At 39.2% G+C, this 18,136-nt stretch overlaps 1 long non-coding RNA gene across 1 annotated transcript in view; it reads right to left on the bottom strand.

The window, feature by feature from the left end:
- Positions 1-913: 913 nt before the first annotated feature.
- LOC117282265 overlaps positions 914-18,136 on the bottom strand; it is a 53,824-nt gene continuing 36,601 nt past the window's right edge. Inside the window, exons 3-4 of the long non-coding RNA XR_004512964.1 lie at positions 4,983-5,145; positions 914-1,108 (exon numbers count right to left, since the gene is read on the bottom strand). This is a non-coding gene — a long non-coding RNA (uncharacterized LOC117282265). The remainder of the gene's footprint in view (positions 1,109-4,982; positions 5,146-18,136) is intronic.

Raw genomic sequence — 18,136 nt, 5'->3', positions numbered from 1 at the left:
TACCCTTGCCAGACCTTACTGGTCATTCATAATTCTCTCCAGTATTTATGGAAACACACATTGCATTATAATTATGATTTGTGTTGGGACCTGAGAAATCTCTGACGAGTAGGGCGAATGAACTGCAGCGATATCCATGTTAGTTACGTATGTTAGAGCTTTATATTTTACCAAGCAAACTTCGGGGTAACTGATGTTCAGGTCGTCATTCAAACTGAGTACCTCTAGAATGCAAGTCACCACCGTTATCGCTGTACCATGCTTTGAGAAAAAAAATAATACTTCATGCATATTTGATATTCTGGTCATATTTCATAGAATTATGACAATTGTACTATATCAATATGTGTGCGAAATTCTGTTCTTAAATAATACAGGCAAATTTATTTTGTATATATTAAAAATAACCGTGAAATTTATAGGAAATTAGTTCGATTCTAGCCCTGAAGTATTTAAAATTCACGAGGAAACCTTGCCGTTACTGACAAATAAGGCTTATGTAAAATCATGTCAAAGTTCATGGAGGTAGGCCTAGGCCCACTGGGGCTGTAGTGCCAAGAAAAGAAAAGAAAATCATGTAATTACTTTTATGAAGATGCAAGCCTTCGGATTCACTAACAACAAAAATTTCTCTAGTAGCATTAGTCATAAAAGTCTAATTGTAATTCACGGTGCCACAAACAAAAATTATAGCTCATGTCTACTTACTTGGTAATTCGTGAACAAACATCACTCTTCCTTTGTTGATCGTGTCACCGATGTTTCTTCTGCTTAAAAACTGAAATTGTAAAGGATATTGGAACAGGTAACAGTATTTTAAGATCTTTCCTTACCGCATATGGTACGGTCTCTTTTTTATATATTGTGAAGTGTAGAGGTTTCTCTGAGAATGTATGTTTTTGGGATAGGTTATAAAATCACTACAGCTATGTACAAAATTAAAAAAAAATCTGTCTCGTATTTTAGCCACTTCATTTAATTTCATGCTTCTTCGTGAGATGGCGTTGCTGTGCTGTAAATGTAGTTCAGCGAAATGCCGCAGTACTTCACTAGCATAAACGCTCCATGTTTGAAATTTCGGCAGTGAATTATCATTTATGGCTTCCACCTACGAAGAAATAAAATGAAAATTAATAATCTACGAGTATTTTTAAACTTGTTTCCATATATCTGTTAATTATAATGACATTTTCAGAATTCATTAATATCTGTAACATAAAAACGCTATTATAGATACAAATACAAAAATAAAATTAGCATTTCAATATGACTAAAATTAGCAGATATATGTTATTATATATTTCATAAAATTCTAACAATTATGCATAATGTAATACAACATACAACATTCAAGTTTAATTTTTCGGCATTTACTCTAAAGCTTATACTCTAAAATATGCATGATTTAATTTCTTCGAATATTACAAAGTACAAAACCATTTCGAAGAGAAAATATTGAAGGATATTTTATTTTTCTTAAATACAATGTACAAAAAAAAAAGATAACAGGTAAATCTATATTTAGAATCGTAGATTATGTTGGAAATTAAGAGAGTGTCAAAGTTTTATGACAACCATTGTTACAAAATATAAGTCTATTTAAAAGAAGCAAAAGGGATAAAAAGAAAATATCTTTATTATGTGAAGCAGGAAATTATGGAATTCTGTATTGTTATGCTGTGCTTTCTGCTGATAGATTCTAATTGTAACTACCCTGTATTGAACACTAATGCACGTCATGTACCGTCTTAGACTTAATTTTAATTATTGATTAGCTTCTAATTCTATTCAGTTCCTTTGGAGGGGGGTGGGCAGGGGCGAAGCGCGCACGACTGGCACTAGCAAGTCAGATGCCATGAGGTTGGCATGGGTGAATGAAATATTTGTTCTCTGCAAGCCATTGCTGTGTTTTAATGCCAGGAACGTACGACTGGCTGATCTGACATCTAGGGAATCACAATGTTTGCACAACATGGCTCCTTCTTTCATAATTAATATTGGGTTGAAATAGGTTTCGGTGCTTAATTTTAATGAAATAAGTAGTAGTAGCAGCAGCAACAGTAGTAGTAGTAGTAGTAGTAGTAGAATAACAAGGAGAGGAAAATCGGAATTAATTTTTATATTCCATTCTCATTTATGCTTAATGCATACATAATCTTTTGTGCCATTGTTATATGCTTTTATCCCTAGGTGTAGCTGTGTAACTAACTAACCAACCATCCAGCTAACAGACTAACCAACCAACAAACATTGATCACTGATGTAGTAGAACCGAAGATTCATAATCATTAATAGTGAAACCCGCAATTTTATACAAAATTGAGCAAGTTTTATTTACTCTGATTCTTATAACCTACCTCCCTATCTTAATATTATCCTTCCATCTATTTCTCAATCTTTAAATTTTATATTTTCCAAGAGATTTTTCAACCAAAATTCTGAATGTTTCTCTTATCTTCGCCTCTATATTCAAGAGCTCAGCCTATCAATTTGTTCTAGATCTTACTATCATATTAATATTTCCTATTTCAATCTCTTTCCTTGCTCCATATATTGCTTCTTTACAAAGCACAACAGACCACTGTAAGTCGCGGTGCAAGGGCCAAGGAGGCCTAACCCTCATACATTCATTGCTGCTTTATATGTTACTTACTTTTAATGTTAACAAATAAAAATATGTCTGCTCGGCAAAATGGCAAATTTATGATAGTGGAAATGTGTTCTCTGCCTATTCTTGGAATATATTTACAAAAATTATTCAGTACATTTTACAATTATTAACTTAAATTTTAATAGTTATACTCTACAGGCTTAGGCGTTTGAAGGCAATCTGCAGTTACACCCCCACCCCCACAGGACTTCTTGTTGAGGCAGAATACTACTCCTTGTATTCGTCTGTTTACCTTCTGTAAGAGAGCTCCAGCTAGGAACAAAAAATCAACGAAGAGATGGTTGCAAGATATACTTGTTACTGCAGCCTGAGGAACATTCGAGGAAGCGAAGTTGACAGTCTCCGTGTTTGTACTGGAGCACACACATTCTTAGTTTTTCCATTTCGGTCCCATCAGCCTTTCGTATAATTTGTAAAGTTTTGTATAATTAGTTCTGTAGATGCTGTAAACTTCGTAAAGGTTTAATTTAGCCCTGTGTTTTAATGAAAGAGGCAGCTCCGTGCGGGAGGGTGGAAAGGGGTGTTTGGTGGGTAGATTGTCTGAAATTGGATGCGAATACATAAGCGCCCCCAGAAAGAGATGGCGAACTGAAGAGGCGTCACCTTCAAAATAATACGATTCCATTTTCAAATCGAAACCAACTCACGCCAGCCTTCATTTATAACCTCCTTATAGGACTCAAGTTGTTGCTATAGTAACAAATATAGACGTTCTGTTGTTTTGTGAGGTGGGAGACAACGCCTTAATTAGTTGCCAGAGTAAATAGCTTCTTCAGAGGATAAATGACCTAAGGTGTTCAGATATAAAGAAAGAAAAATGATAATATTTAACGGGTGGATATTTAACATCGAGTTGTGAGGGTCTAGACGTAATTTCCTTGAGTTCTGTATGCAGTGAAATGTCAAATTTCTTCGCTAAACTGTCTACTTGTCTACAGTTTAAACAAGTCAGATGGATTGAAAGGGCCAAAACGTCTATTCGACCACTCATCTCCCACTTATTTGTGGGATGAGAACCAAGATGATCTTCCTCCATACACAAAATATTTGGATTTTTGGACTTTATCGTTCGTCCGGTATTCTAGAACTCGGAAAATACAACGTTTCAGGTGGGAGGAGGGAGACACCTACTCTGATGGGTCCCTTAGAAAGAGGTGACCTCAGTTATTGGACATCCCTGTCAGTTCCACTAGAGCTCTTTAAAGATATCAGTAACTACAACACCAAAAATAGTCTTCTAACTGCTTTCACTAGTCGTTGCTGGTTATCAGGTTTCAACAATGGCTATTCCTTGACAATGCTTTCGCTATCCGTTTTCGGGCAACGGATTTTAACACAGGAACTATAAGAGTCACTGTCCAGATATCACTCCACTAAAGTCTTCAAATCACACGTCAAGTCTTCACAGGTCTGTTTCTAATTGTTCTTCAGTTACGAACTCCCCGTGGCTATCTCCTACCGATAACTAAACCCTGATTCTGTTGCACTCCGCTGTACGCCTTTGTTTTCCAATTCTCTTGTCTCTATCTCTTTATTAGGATGATCTGCCAAACCACTTAATGGATCTCCAGTATAGGACACGGATGATGGGTGATTCCTTGTTTCTCCTGTGGCATTATTGCACTCTGTGACGTTTCCCATCCCCATAAAGAAGGCAGTGAATATTGGGGAAAGAACTCCTGTCTCTAAGAGTAACAGCTTCATTTTCTCGCCCATCGAGGAACCTATGCATAAAATCTGTGCCTCCTGGACCTAGAGTGTACTTTAATCTTGCCCTGTTGGCAAAGAAGTCATGCCTCTCTGTTTTCTTCCATAGGTAGTAGAACTGAATCAACTTACCGATTAATCGTGTTCTCACCTTCTTTTCTGGATAAGCCGAAAATCTTTATCATAATTGCCATTCTCAAAATTTCTACATTCTTCCTCACACGACAGGTTCATGGTGTCAGTTAGAGACAAAACATATATACTACATCTTCTCAATGCTCTTTTAATATTATAACTACATTGAAGTAAGAAGAAGACTTTCTCATCACATTTCGTGTGAGTCCCAGTAGGTATAGCACTTACCCCTGCTCATCCTTCACAAATGGTTCCTACGCTGTCACGAGGAAGTCCTCCACATCCGTTTCAGACAGACAATTAGAGTTACACAACTTATCTACATTTTCATAAGGCAGGGCTTCATCGTATTTACAATTTTTTTCCTTGGCACTACAGCCCCAGTGGGCCTAGGCCTACCTCCATGAACTTCTCCGTTCACGTATTTACAGATACCTTAAGGAATTCCTGCCTGATAATCACTCCCTACCATGATTGTTTTCTTCCACTCCTTTTCTTCCTCACTCTGTAGCCATGAGAATCACAGCAGCATCAATGTCCCAGCATTCCCTTCGGCTTCCAACTCAGGCAGGCTGCAAATTTGTTTGCCCGCTTTTCTCGTCACACTCCTCATCCAACAGCCCCTGTACCTTCTGAACAGGAGAATGAGAATTAAGCTCTTTCCAGAAATACATGTATTAATTTCACATTTTATTTACTTACAGGTTACAGTCTCCAGAAATTTGTCTTTAGCACAGTCATGCTTTGAGTTTCACAGAATTTGTGAGAGTGCTGTTATTCTGGATCTGTCCGCTATCTCGCTTCAGAATTCAATCTTCTTTCGCTGTTATTCCGTTCCGTCGTTTAATTACATCTCGCCTCAGCTACCTTATCCGTTTTAATTACTTCGTTTTAATGCGTTCTGACGTTTCTCGATTGTTATAAAGCTTTCCTTTTTTTTTCCTATCAAGAATAACAGACTTCAGCTCTACCTGGCGGAGGCTTCATTAACTTCCCAGAGCTCGTTTGCTGTTTTCTAAATCCAATTAATTCTCTTCACTGATGTTATTAATACTTTGAGGAAACTGAATTACGTGTTATATACCGAAGTAGATATTATATTTATATAACTTATATTAAGTAATCTTCTGTAATGTATATTGAATCCATAAATTGAAATAATTGTAGTGTTACTTTGGTGCCTTCGTTTATAAAATTTACGTAACTGTAATTAGTATTTGATTTGCATTACCAACATCACTAAACTACATATCTCACCTTATGAGCTGTAAATATAGGCAGCTTAGTTAAATAAACTATAAAAAAAGTAAAGCTATCCCTGTACCAGGCCGTGGAGCCCATAGAGTTGTAAGACGTTGAGGGTCCCACATTATCTAGACAATCGGCTCAAAGATGGCGGTAAGGTGGTCAGCCTTATGCGTCGGCCGTGCTTTACTCCATAAGAAAATTATTTAATTAATCCCTGGTACCCATTTCTGTTAGAGGATGAGTGAACCTCAGGGCCATATTGCGGCTGGAAGGATTAGGTCAATTGAAAAAAATCCAATGACCTCATCGGGACTTGAACCCGCGACCTTCCGGCTTGTAGCATAGCCCATCAACCAACTACGCTATCGCGTGCCCCTAAATAAACTACAAATAAATATAAATAAACGAGGAACGTATATCCGCCAAATGCAGTAATAATTCTGGTCTCTGTACATCCGAATTCTTGTTATTGCGCTACTGAGAGTTTAGCATTTCTACTTCATACTTGGGAAGATGTGTGTTCGTACCTCGGCCCGCGACCGGGGTTCACGACTATGGTTTCTCTGAGTATCCCTGTGTAAGATGCTGTATAGGATCTCAAAATGGGGTATACCGATCTTTTCAGCATTTACTTCTATTTTTCTTTAAGAAATCATCCCATTATTAAACGTTACATAATTCACGCAGGTGAGAAAATATCGCAAGGACACTAACCTACAGCCACTCTATTGATGATTTCTGTTGACGGTTTTGTTCATCGCTTGAACAGCGTCATCACTGTCAATCTCAGGATGGACTAAATTGTACCGTTGAAAACCGTAAGTTGTTTCACGTCATCATAGAAGCCAGGAATTCTAAACCGTTCCTACCTGAAAAAGGAGCTAGAGCAGGAGTGGAATAAAAGGGAGAAGATGAAGTAGAAAATATTTATTATTCTTTTATTTTTGACACAAGAATGAAACATAAGTTGCTGGAGAAGAAAGAGTGTGAGAAAAGGCAGAACAAAAAAGGCCATGAGGAAAATAATGATAACAAAGTTAAAAGCATTTGGTCTCTGACATTAAGGGAGGAACATAGACTGAGGATGTTTGAGAACAGGGTGTTGGGGAGAATATTTCGACCGAAGAGGGATGAAGTGACAGGAAGTTGGAGAAAACTGCATAATGAGGAGCTTCATAACTTGTACTCTTCTCCCAGTATAATTAGAATGGTCAAGTCAAGTAGGATTAGATGGGCAGGACATGTAGCATGCGTCAGGAGAAGAAGAATGCATATAGGTTATTGGTGGAAAAGCCAGAAGGAAAGAGACGACTGGGAAATCAAAGGCGTAGGTGGGTGGACAATATTAGAATAGATCTTAGAGAGAGAGAGGTTGGAATGGATTGGATTGATCTGGCTCAGGATAGGGACCAGTGGAAGGCTCTTGTGAGCATGGAAATGAAACTTCGGGTTCCATAAAATGCTTGGAAATTCTTGAGTAGCTGCACAGTTGGCGGCTTCTCAATAAAGGGCTCAGCTCCATGAGTGAGTGAATGAGTGAAAGTTAAAAAGAAAACGTAAAGTTGTCCTCATGGTGAATTAGTTGGGTGTGGATCCACGCATTCTTGACCTAGGCACTAGATGGAGGTGAGCGGTTAAGAAAGATGAGCAAGGAAAAATAAGTTTATTATGTAGTAGTCACTACACTAACTGAGCTATCCACGAATTTATAATATTAATTGTACTCTATTCCAAATCATTTGACAATTCAACATTAGAGGCAAAATATGGGTTACGGGACCGGAATGACTTCAGAAATCAGGAACCTTATATCCGATAAGGTCGAAATTCCCATGTGACAGATAATTTAGGAACATTCCAGTATTTTTATACTATTAGTAAGGAATTCCGTGTACAGGGCTTAGTGCTCATTGACATTCCATCCTGCCATTAGTTCGCTAATCAAACATTACGTCGCCCCATCACTTCTTCGCATTGTCCTGTGGGGTAACCAAAGCTAGAACTCATGTCAAATGAGTCCCCTACAACAGCCAAACTCACAAGCTTCCACGCAGCTGCACACAGAAGTAGGCACGGAGAATTATACAGCCTTATGCAGGGACTGTATTATGTGTATGTGTATGTACGTACCATGCAACTGTAAGCACACACAATGTTCATGTTATTCTTCATGTTTCGTTACGCAACAGATTAATATTTCAGGCACTACAGTCCCTCTGGGATTTCATGGTCTCTCATAACAGAGCTCAGAGTCTTCCGCCTTGAAACTGTTGCCAGACAGGCGTTGTCCAGGCCCTTTGCCAGTTTGTACATCTTGCTTAATATAATCTTTAATTTCAATCACATCGGGCTCTTTGAAATATATAATTTATTTTCTGATGTCTGTAATTTACTGGTGATCTAGTCCTGCAATTCCCAGTATTGATAGTAGAAATCCTATTTGTTGTGCTTCCAGTATTTCGATGTATCCTTTTCTTATGTTATCTTTAATGTGATGTTATGTATTGTTATGTTATGTTATGTTATGTATTATGTTATTCTATTTTATTTTTAATGTGATGTTATGTATTTTATTTTTACAGTGTTTTCTTTGCTGAAATCGCTCGTCATAACACCTATACTTTTGTTGCAGATTTTAGTTTATTCTCCGGCTTGAATTTTGTTGTCTGGTATAAAATATCCTAAAATGTTTGAATTCTGAATTTTTCGAAAATGATATTATTCAACGTATCATTTGGTACGTTAATATTTTTCGTCAATTTTCATAGATTTCTCTACATTATTCAATGTTTTATTTTATATTAATTAGTTTTAAATTCGACCTGTGATACATTCGACAGAACCTGATCATTTTCATATTCCTTTATATAATTTTTTACCTTAAGTTACGATTAGAAACACTTGTTTTACATTTTTAAGAACCTGTTGATGCATAATTTATTTTGAACACTGGGCCCTATAAGTGATAACCCAAAGCTGTACATCCTTGTTATCAGCAATGCATTCTGAACTTCCCTTTATGATATATACAGATATATCTATGTGCTCTGAAACATTTATATATATTGTATTAATGTGTTCAATTTATGATGTGTTACAATTTTTCTCCATTATGAATTTTAAAATTCCATCAGTTTTTCTTTATTTAAGAGAAGTAGAATTGTGAACAGACTAAAATCTGTTCTTTTTTTTTCCTTTTATTAAATGGTAAATACAGTGCGTTCAGTTAAGGAGGAAATTTCGCAACACCGCTGGCCCGACCCAACATTCCTCACAGATTGTTGCTGTAACTGTTGATAGCAGAATGAGTCATTAGCGCTGATAAGCGCCGCCATTACAATTACAACAGCAATTCGTGAGGAATATTTGGCCCGGTCAATGGTTTTTGGAAGTTCCTTGCTTGATTGAATGTCCAGTATATCATAGACACAGGCTTGGATTTTTCACAGCTTAAAAATTCTAGATCGCTTGTTGCTCTCAAGGATTTTGCTTCCCAGTGCGGAATTTGAACTTCCTTGCCTGTACTGGCTTGGCAAGGGAGAAGTTATGATCTGAGTTGCAGATGGCACATTTGGACGATACTAAAGACGACGACTGCCTCGAGCTTAACATGGGAGCCGATCCACATTCAAAAGGTTCTCATTTGTTAGACGGAAGAAAAGAGGAAGGGAAATGGAGAAATTTGAACTGCATTTGTCTGCTTACGAGCCCAAAATTTCTAACGCCGTTATGTACATATTCTTACCTACCTATTCTTACAAGGATCTCCCGATAGAAATTAAATAGAAAGTCGTATTTCCCACAGATCCAGTCTGGTCGTCCAACCCGGAAGTCCGATGCTCAATTCCCGGCAAAACATGAAGTTTTCTTTCACCATCACGGTCAGACAATTTCTAGGGGTAGACCGCTTCCTATTAAATCGATAAGGGGGGATACTCATCAGTGATAAAGCTGTGGAAGTATTAAATTCACAATTCATTTTCCTGGATATTTCTTTTTTGCTGTACTATCTCGGCCCTCGGAAGAACAAATTAAAGAAAATAGAAACAAAACCAATTCATCAGTTTTCACGGATGCAGTCTTCAGACTTTTCTCATTCAGAAATCAGAGCTAGTAACGCTCTGCACATTCCTTACGACTCCATGGACGAGGGATCGGCCCATTGCAAGTCTTCTGCCTCTGCAGAACAACACAGCATTGAAAATTGCGGACACAAAGACGTGTATGTCTCGAGTAGGATTCGAAACTGCTATCGTAGTATGGGGGCGGTATAATGTATTGTGACATAGAAGACACTTAAAAAAAACTCCGTGGTTGTCGTTCGGAAGCGAACTATACCTACCGAGCGACTGCCGCTTCTTTGCGAAGTTAGTGCCAACTTAACGGACAAGTTTCATAACGAACTTTAGCAGACAGAGGATGTGGCGTGGTCAGGGTAACGAACTCCCATGGTCGTTAATTTCGATTTTCTAGACCGGAACCGCTATTTTCTTGAAGTAGCTCCACAATTATCCTCACGGGGCTGAGTGGACCCCGTTCCAGACCCATTATATCTCAGAAAATCTGCTAGCGCCGGGAATCGAACCAGGACCTCTGGATCTATAGGCAGGAACTCTGACCACTTGATCACAGAGGCGGTCGACCTTGAAGACACTTGAAGAATAAATTTATAAATCGAAATTAATTACCGTATTTTTTACTGTTTGTGAAAATATCCTGAAATCATTGCTAACTTAATCATTCTTGTTTATGACACCCCTTGAAGACACTTGGACACTTCCTCCACTCGAAGTATCAATTAAGGCCGTACACACCCCATTGACCAAAGAACACCTTCAGGATCCATATATCGAAGAGATGGGCCCGAGTTATGGGCATAGTTTTGTACTTTCTAGACCGAGAAATTCTGATGCTGGTATTTCGATCTCTTCTCACGCTTCGTTTAAGGTGGATAAGGGATGCAGAAGGGGTGGGAGTGGAGCCATCCATTCTAATGATCGTGCTTGCGTGCAGGGACCATTGAACAGAAAGGAATTGCTCCCATGTATGATCTAGATGGGTTGGGGGAGGGAGGATGGGAGGTATTTCACAATTTGATTCTGAAAACAAGACCACGTACTGCCTGCATATATAAAATGTAGGCAGTACCGCACTACACCGATAGAAGGTAAATTGCGTGGAGAGGTAGGAAGAGGAGGGACAGTGTGTTAAATGGCGGGGTAGGGGAATTTATCCGAGTGAGGAGGAAGTTGGACCGCCTCTGTGGTCTAGTGGTCAGAGTTCCTGGCTACAGATCCAGAGGTCCCAGGTTCGATTCCAGGCGCTAACAGATTTTCTGAGAAGTAGTGGGTCTGGACCGGGGTCCACTCAGACTCGTGAGGATAATTGAGGAGCTGTTTCAATGAAATAGCGGCTCCGGTCTAGAAAACCGAAATTAACGGCCGTGGGGATTCGTTGCGCTGACCATGCGACACGCTCTATCCGCTAAAGTTGGCACTAACTTTGCCGACAAAAGGCGGTCGCTCGGTCGGTATAATGTGCTTGCGGACTGAAACCACGGATTTTTTTTTAGGAGGAAGTTGATAGGATGACGTAGCAAACCAAGTTACTGACAGATTTACAGGCTGTTTAACGACACTGTATTGACTGATTCCTTTCTAGAATTAGTCGTCATTTTAGAGTTTATATCCAACTGGTACAAACATCCTGATGTTTGTAGTATCCAAAGTTCTTCACCGTGAATACAAAATCCTTCTATCAGGTCCTAACAGTAACCGATTCAATCCACTTTATATTTCAAAACCCACATACCTAACACCGGTTTTAATATCAGGCATGTATTTCTATCTACTGCTATGTCTTCGAAGTGGTCTTTTCTCGAGAAACTTTTCTACCGGAATTCTCAGCTCCCTCTTACAGGATGCAAGACACACCCATATGTTTCTTTCTCATTGATGTGGTTTCTTCCATCATTCCTTTTGAAGAGCTCTGTCTTCTGAGATGTAATGCACTGTAGTCCGTTGAAAGTCAATCGACTTTTCAGAGCAACATATCAATCAATTCTCCTTTGCTGCCAGCTTCATGCTAGTTCTTGCTAACTTATCTTCAACACTGAAGATGGAGGCGACATGCTTCTACCAAATATCGGTTGACTTCCAATGAAGTACACGGCTTTAATCTTCATCACTATCCTTGTGACAACACCAAATCTTATAATTTTTCCCCCTCCCAATTTTTAGGCACAAATTTTCTCCTGATCAATTTATTTGTAAACATCACTAATTTGTGTTATTCCCTTAAATTTGGAGGTTATGTTTCCCTTAACCAAGCCAAAAGAACTTAAATGGAACAATTTATTTCCTGATTACTCGTTTTACATCTGTTCATTTTCCAGTTTGAAGTCAACATCTCCTTTCACACACACACACACACAAAATATAACTTTCTATCCTCGACATTTAGGACGCAAGGCAGAGCATGTTTCATACTTGTGCTTGCGGTGGTGGCTGAATTGTTGCTTGAGGTCTGAGATTTATAGCCCCAGAAAACAATTCGTTCTCCCATTTCATTTTGTTTTTTGGTGATTATACCGAGAACCTATTTTGAAAATTGGTTGTAATGCTAAAATAATCACAATCTTTGTCCTTGGATAGCCACAGAAGGACAGTAGATGTGAGGTAATTCGATTTAAACCACAGGTCTTTGGTTCCACCAGTGGTGGTAGGTTCGGGGGGAGGGAGATAGCTATGGGAGAAAGGAGGGTACATATTTCATCACTGTGGGTTTTTCGGTCACTGGTCAAGCTTTAATTTATTTGGAACGGTTCTATCTTCCTCTCCCTCGGTTCAGATGTTACCCTAGGGCTGTAGGAATTCTCTTTACCACTAACGGTAGAAACTTATGAATTCGTGTGGTTATTTGCAAACCACCACAAACATTTTTAGCGAAAGAAAATTTACATGCGATAAATTTCAGGATTCCGCATCAAACGTCTCGGAAATGCTTTCTAATACGATTTTATGTGGGAATCAGATATTTTTATTATATAATCGACTATGATTATGCATAGTTTAAGGTAGTCTGCAGAGAATTCAGCGCACGCCTTCTAAATGTTCTCTCTACGGGCCGCAAAGAACTCACGAGATCCCCTCATACGTCACTCTTAATAGTGAGGTATTAGGTTCGTGTCTTTGGTCGGAGATCAGCTGTTTCGACCCAAGAGTTTTATGGTTATCCTTTTTTCTTGCGATCAACATTCTGGACTAAATTTGTCTTAAAATAAGCGATAATGTCCATTTTACGCCTGTAACCTCTTTGTCCACCCTAACCTCGAAATAAAAGCATTTTAAACATGTCCAGATATATTATATAAATCTTCATAATTTTCAAGAATATAACTTCCTTACAAAAACATAAATATTGTGGCGTATAGACACGCTGTTAAGCTGTGACTCCATAAAAACGATAGTTTCTAGACAAAGGCTCTGTAAACAAGTCCCCGTCGCTAGGCAGCAGATACTTAATAATTCAAAATTAGGATTATAATAATGGTAACGGCGTGTTTTCTACATAGTCCGTGCTCACTAGGATATTTTGGAGCACCAGTTCAGTTATGAGACGGTGGCCAGCCGGCAATGGCGTGAGCGCGCGAAGCTAGAGAATCTCCACTGTTAGAAACATTTTCCAGGGAACGGCTGGTGAAGACACAGAAGGCTGGACGGACAAGATTTAGAGGGCGGTGTGGCGATTTTTGAATTGTGTAGATTAGCGGTGGCACTGTAATTGCTTGTAGTTCCAAGTTGAGTCTATAAGTGGTCAATAAATCCATTCATCAATCAAAGCACAGTCTATAGTCACACATACTACGCGACAATATTATTTATCCACGCGTTTCTTGTTATTGGTTTGTCCATGTTCTCTTGGTTATGTTCTGCAGTGTTGAAAAGTGAAAGATGTATTAGAAACGGTGGGAGGATGTCGCAGCCTATTTCAGCATGTAACCTCAGACTTTTCTTCTTTTTGGAGAGACTGAGGATAATGAGAGAAATCTTCAGGCAGGATATCCAGGATTCGGAAAGTGTTTCCCAAAATATGTGCACTAATCATTCGACAGCAATGACTGAACGAATAAATGAATATATAGGAATCATACTAAACACAACTTTCTAAGATATCAGTGTGATTTGGGTTCAGTGGCATGAAGTTAATACCAAGGTTCCTAAATTTCCATTAATTATTTCAAAATTTATTACGGGACAAACATTTGGACGATAGGTACCTTCAGCCTTCACTTTCTTACGAAATATGGGAAAGTGAGACTAACAACAGCAAAGTTTTAGGTTTTATGTTTTAAAGTTGCAGGCTTATTTTAGAAAACGGATGAGAAAGTATAAAATTAATTATGAGGGGTATCCAGTGTTTCCTCAGTACTCTTTAACACATACGAATATTTTAAGGATCAATAAACCATGAAATATGTTATGGATGGGGCAAGTGTCATGCATGGGAGAGATAATAAATCAGTTCACAAATTTATTCGGAAAATCTGAATGCAAGAGAAAACCTTTGATACCTAGATGTGTATGGGAGGATAATATTAAAAAAAAAAAAGTTAAAAGAATAGGATATGAGGGCGTTTACTGGATTCAGCTGACGCATCATATGTAAGTAAAAATAAGGTCAAGTTATCCCTGTAATAGGCCATGAAGGCCCATAGGATTGTGAGACGTCGAGGGCCCCACATTATCCACACAATCGGCTCACAGATGGCAGTGAAATTGCCAGCCTTATGCCCCGGCAGCTCTTACCCATAGAAAGATTCCTGGTACTCATTTCTGTTAGAGGCTGCTTCTATCACAGGACCATAGTGGGCTGGAAAGATTAAGTCATGTTATATTTTAGCTTCCTGTTGCACTGATTCACGTTCATGATGTGTATTTGTACCAACCGTCTTACAGTGCACATTTTATCAAGAAGATATGATGGCATACAGTGCAATGGTTTGACGTAAATAAAACTACATCTGAAGATGGCACATTAGTGCCGAAACATGTGGTGAAGGGAAAGGTGAAACTATGTGCACTGTAAGACGGTTGGTACAAATACACATCAAGATTAGGTCAATTGAAAAATCGGATTACCTCAACAGGAATTGAACCCACGACCTTCCGGCTTGTAGCAGAGTGCCTCAACAAACTACTCTACCGCGTGTCCTCCTTAGCATCATACGTAAGAGTACAAAATTCCTGAGCTTCAGGGTTCCATATAAGGAGGGGAATATCTATCCCAGCTCAACTACTACTACTACCCCAAGAAAGAGCCTGCAACATTGAATTAATTCCTTTTCGCGATGAGTATCGTTCTATATTCACAGAAGCACTGTTCAGTTTCGTATGTCTGCCCATGTATCCCCATATCGGTCATCAGACATAAACAATAGGTTTACACTGGAAGCCTCCAGCAATAACATGCAGTGGTGTCACATCGCAGCAGCATTAGGATCTGCAATGACAACTAGGGATCCGCGAAACAGGAACTGAAAATTCATACGAGGACACAGCTTTCAAAATCATGTAAAATACTCGTATATTAGGGAAAATTATTATTTGACGATAACAGAAAATGTTTCCATGGTGGTTACTCTAACTCTGGTGGGCACGCGGTATCGTAGTTGGTTGAGGCACTATACTGAAAGCCGGGATGTTGCGGGCTCGATTCACGATGAGGTCACTGGATTTTTCAATTGACCTATTCCGTCCAGCCTTATTATGGCCCTGGGATCGACTCAGTCTCTAACAGAATTGGGTACCAGTAATCTTCCTCGGGGTAAAGGACGGCCGGCGCGTAAGGCTGACACTTTCGCCGCCATCTGTGAGCCCATTATCTAGAGAAAACGTGGGAGCCTCAACATCTCACAACCCTATGGTCCTCCACGGTCGGTTACAGGTAGCGTCAAGTTTTACTCTTCACTCCAAATTTTCTGGCGATATTGTTATGAGGTTAAGAAATAAATCATTCTAATATCTTCCCTTAGATTCATATGGTAAAGTGTTGCAGACAAAGCTATCAAATTTTGCAATGAATTTTCAAGTAAGTTTAAAACCGGCGATCTTAAATTTCGGAAACGTTAAATGCACTAGGTTAGAGGTTAGTCCTGTTAATACTTTCTTTATTTATTGTCTTGGTTTGGCTCTCAGAAGGGGCTCGCGGTAGCGCATTTGGTTGAGGCACTATGCTACTAGACGGAAGGTCGTGGGTTCAATTCCCGATGAGGTAATTAGATGTTTTAATTGACCTAATCCTTCCAGCGGCACTATGGCCCTGGGGTCGACTTCACCTCTAACAGAATTTAGTACCAGGAAACTTCCTGGGGATGAAGAGGGGCCGGCACGTAAGGCTGACAGTTTCACTGCCATCTGTGAGACGACTGTTATGTGGGAGCCTCGATGTCTCACAACCCTATGGGCCTCCATAGCCTGTTACAGGGATAGCTTTACCTTTGAATGTATGAATGTATAAGGGGTGGGCCTTCTCGGGACTTGCACCGCGACCTACAGTGGTCTATTGTGCTTAGATTTACCTTTACTTTTAGGGCTCTCAGAAGGGACAGCGATTATTTTCGTGAACATCATTGTTCGATTGGTCTTTGTAAAAGAGGTAGAATGTGTTTTCTGTGAGGTAAGAGTGTATTTTATTAAAACATTATATAGGTTAATTAGAGGCTTCAAAGATTCAACATTTTATACGCTAAAGTGTTTTTTATTCCCCACTGTTGGAGCCCACAGTAGAAATTCCTGCGGAGATAAAAACGTGCAGAGGGGGATAACATCTGTGTGTGTGTCTGCAACCACTTGTTACACTCCGCACGCTTCGATGCGAGGGAATTTTTTAAAGCCTAATGAATCTTCTTGATTTCAACGTCACGCACGCACTTCCCCCTTCCCTTATGTACCTACGAGGCTATTCGGACAGCCATTTAGCCCTAATGTCATGTTAACACGAGCTCTTTTTTTTTCTTCCAGTATTTAAAAAAGGAAGAGAGCTTTTAAATGTTTTTAAAACGACTCTCAGTTTACTCTGATGGTGTGCTAACGTTGGGGATGTAGCGTGTCCCGGACGCTAGACACTGTGGTGACTGAACACTAGTATCATGGGTTCGAACCGATATAGGGACATATATATATGTGTGTTCGCGTTTTCACTGTGTTTGTATTTCTTGTAGAGGCAGAGGCCTTTGAAAGGACCGATCCCTCATACAAGGAATCCTGCCACAGGTCTATAAACAGCATTCCGAAAGCCGGGAGTTGACAGGCTTAATCTGTGTTTCCGTATCAGAAAAAGAAGAAGAAAAACAAAATTAATTACTGTAATTTAAAAGGTTAATTCACGGTAGTTTTTATATGTATCAGTCTATTTAATATTAAAAGCTCTGCTTTTTGTTGACTGTATATATTTATGGGATTTGGATGATTTTTCGGATAAGATGTAATTACTCGTATTTCACTAACTGTACTGACAGATTGATCTTTGAAATGGAGAAGCAGTGTAGTTTCTCTGAGGTAGAGGTCGAATTTTAAATACTATTTTGATGAATTTTAGTTTTGTCTTGTGTCTCTAAAGTCAATTTTATTAATATTTTCCAAACTGTATTTACGTCTCCCATGTCATCTATTCACTTTGGATTTTCCGATACAAATTTTGTTTTTGCTTCTGATTTCCCTATATGCTCTACATGTCCGACCTATCTCATCTTCCTTTACTTAATTAAATTAGATGAAGTATATAAATTATGAGCCGACCACAGTGGCCGAGCGGTCTAAGTCATGAATCGTCTTTGCCCGTTCAAACACTTGGATCGTGGGTTCGAATCCCACTTGAGGCGTGGATGTCAGTGTGCGTTTATTTATGTTTACGTTGTTCTATGTGTAGGTAGCGGCCTTGCGACGGACTGGTCCCCCGCCCAAGTAATCCTACCGACTGTGTACAGATTAAGAAACTGAAAAAGCGGCCAAGGTCCGCAAGGGCTTTAGAGCCATAGAGAGATTGATAGATACAAATTATGAAGCTCATAATTTGGTAAGTTGCTATTTTCTATGTTAAATGAAAGTTTGATATTTTAAGAGATCTATAGACCAGGACTATCCCAAATACAATTTTGTAAGGCAAGAGATTTGGGTACCTCAGTTCTCCTTTTCAGCTATTTTAAAGATGTTTTCTTCGCTTCATGAGAGAACCAGGATAGTTCAGTCGGTATTGCGACGGGCTACGGACTGGACGGTATGGGTTCTATTCCCGGCAGGGGAATTCAGAGTTCAGAGCGGCTTCGGGGGCCGCCCAGCCTCCTACGAAATGGGAACTGGGGGCTGTTTCTCATGG

This window comes from Cryptotermes secundus, unplaced genomic scaffold (genome assembly GCF_002891405.2).
Source record: "Cryptotermes secundus unplaced genomic scaffold, Csec_1.0 scaffold171, whole genome shotgun sequence".
Classification (NCBI taxonomy): Eukaryota; Metazoa; Arthropoda; class Insecta; order Blattodea; family Kalotermitidae; genus Cryptotermes; species Cryptotermes secundus.
The sequence above is the reverse complement of the archived record's forward strand: the minus strand, read 5'-3'. Positions and strand labels throughout refer to the sequence as shown.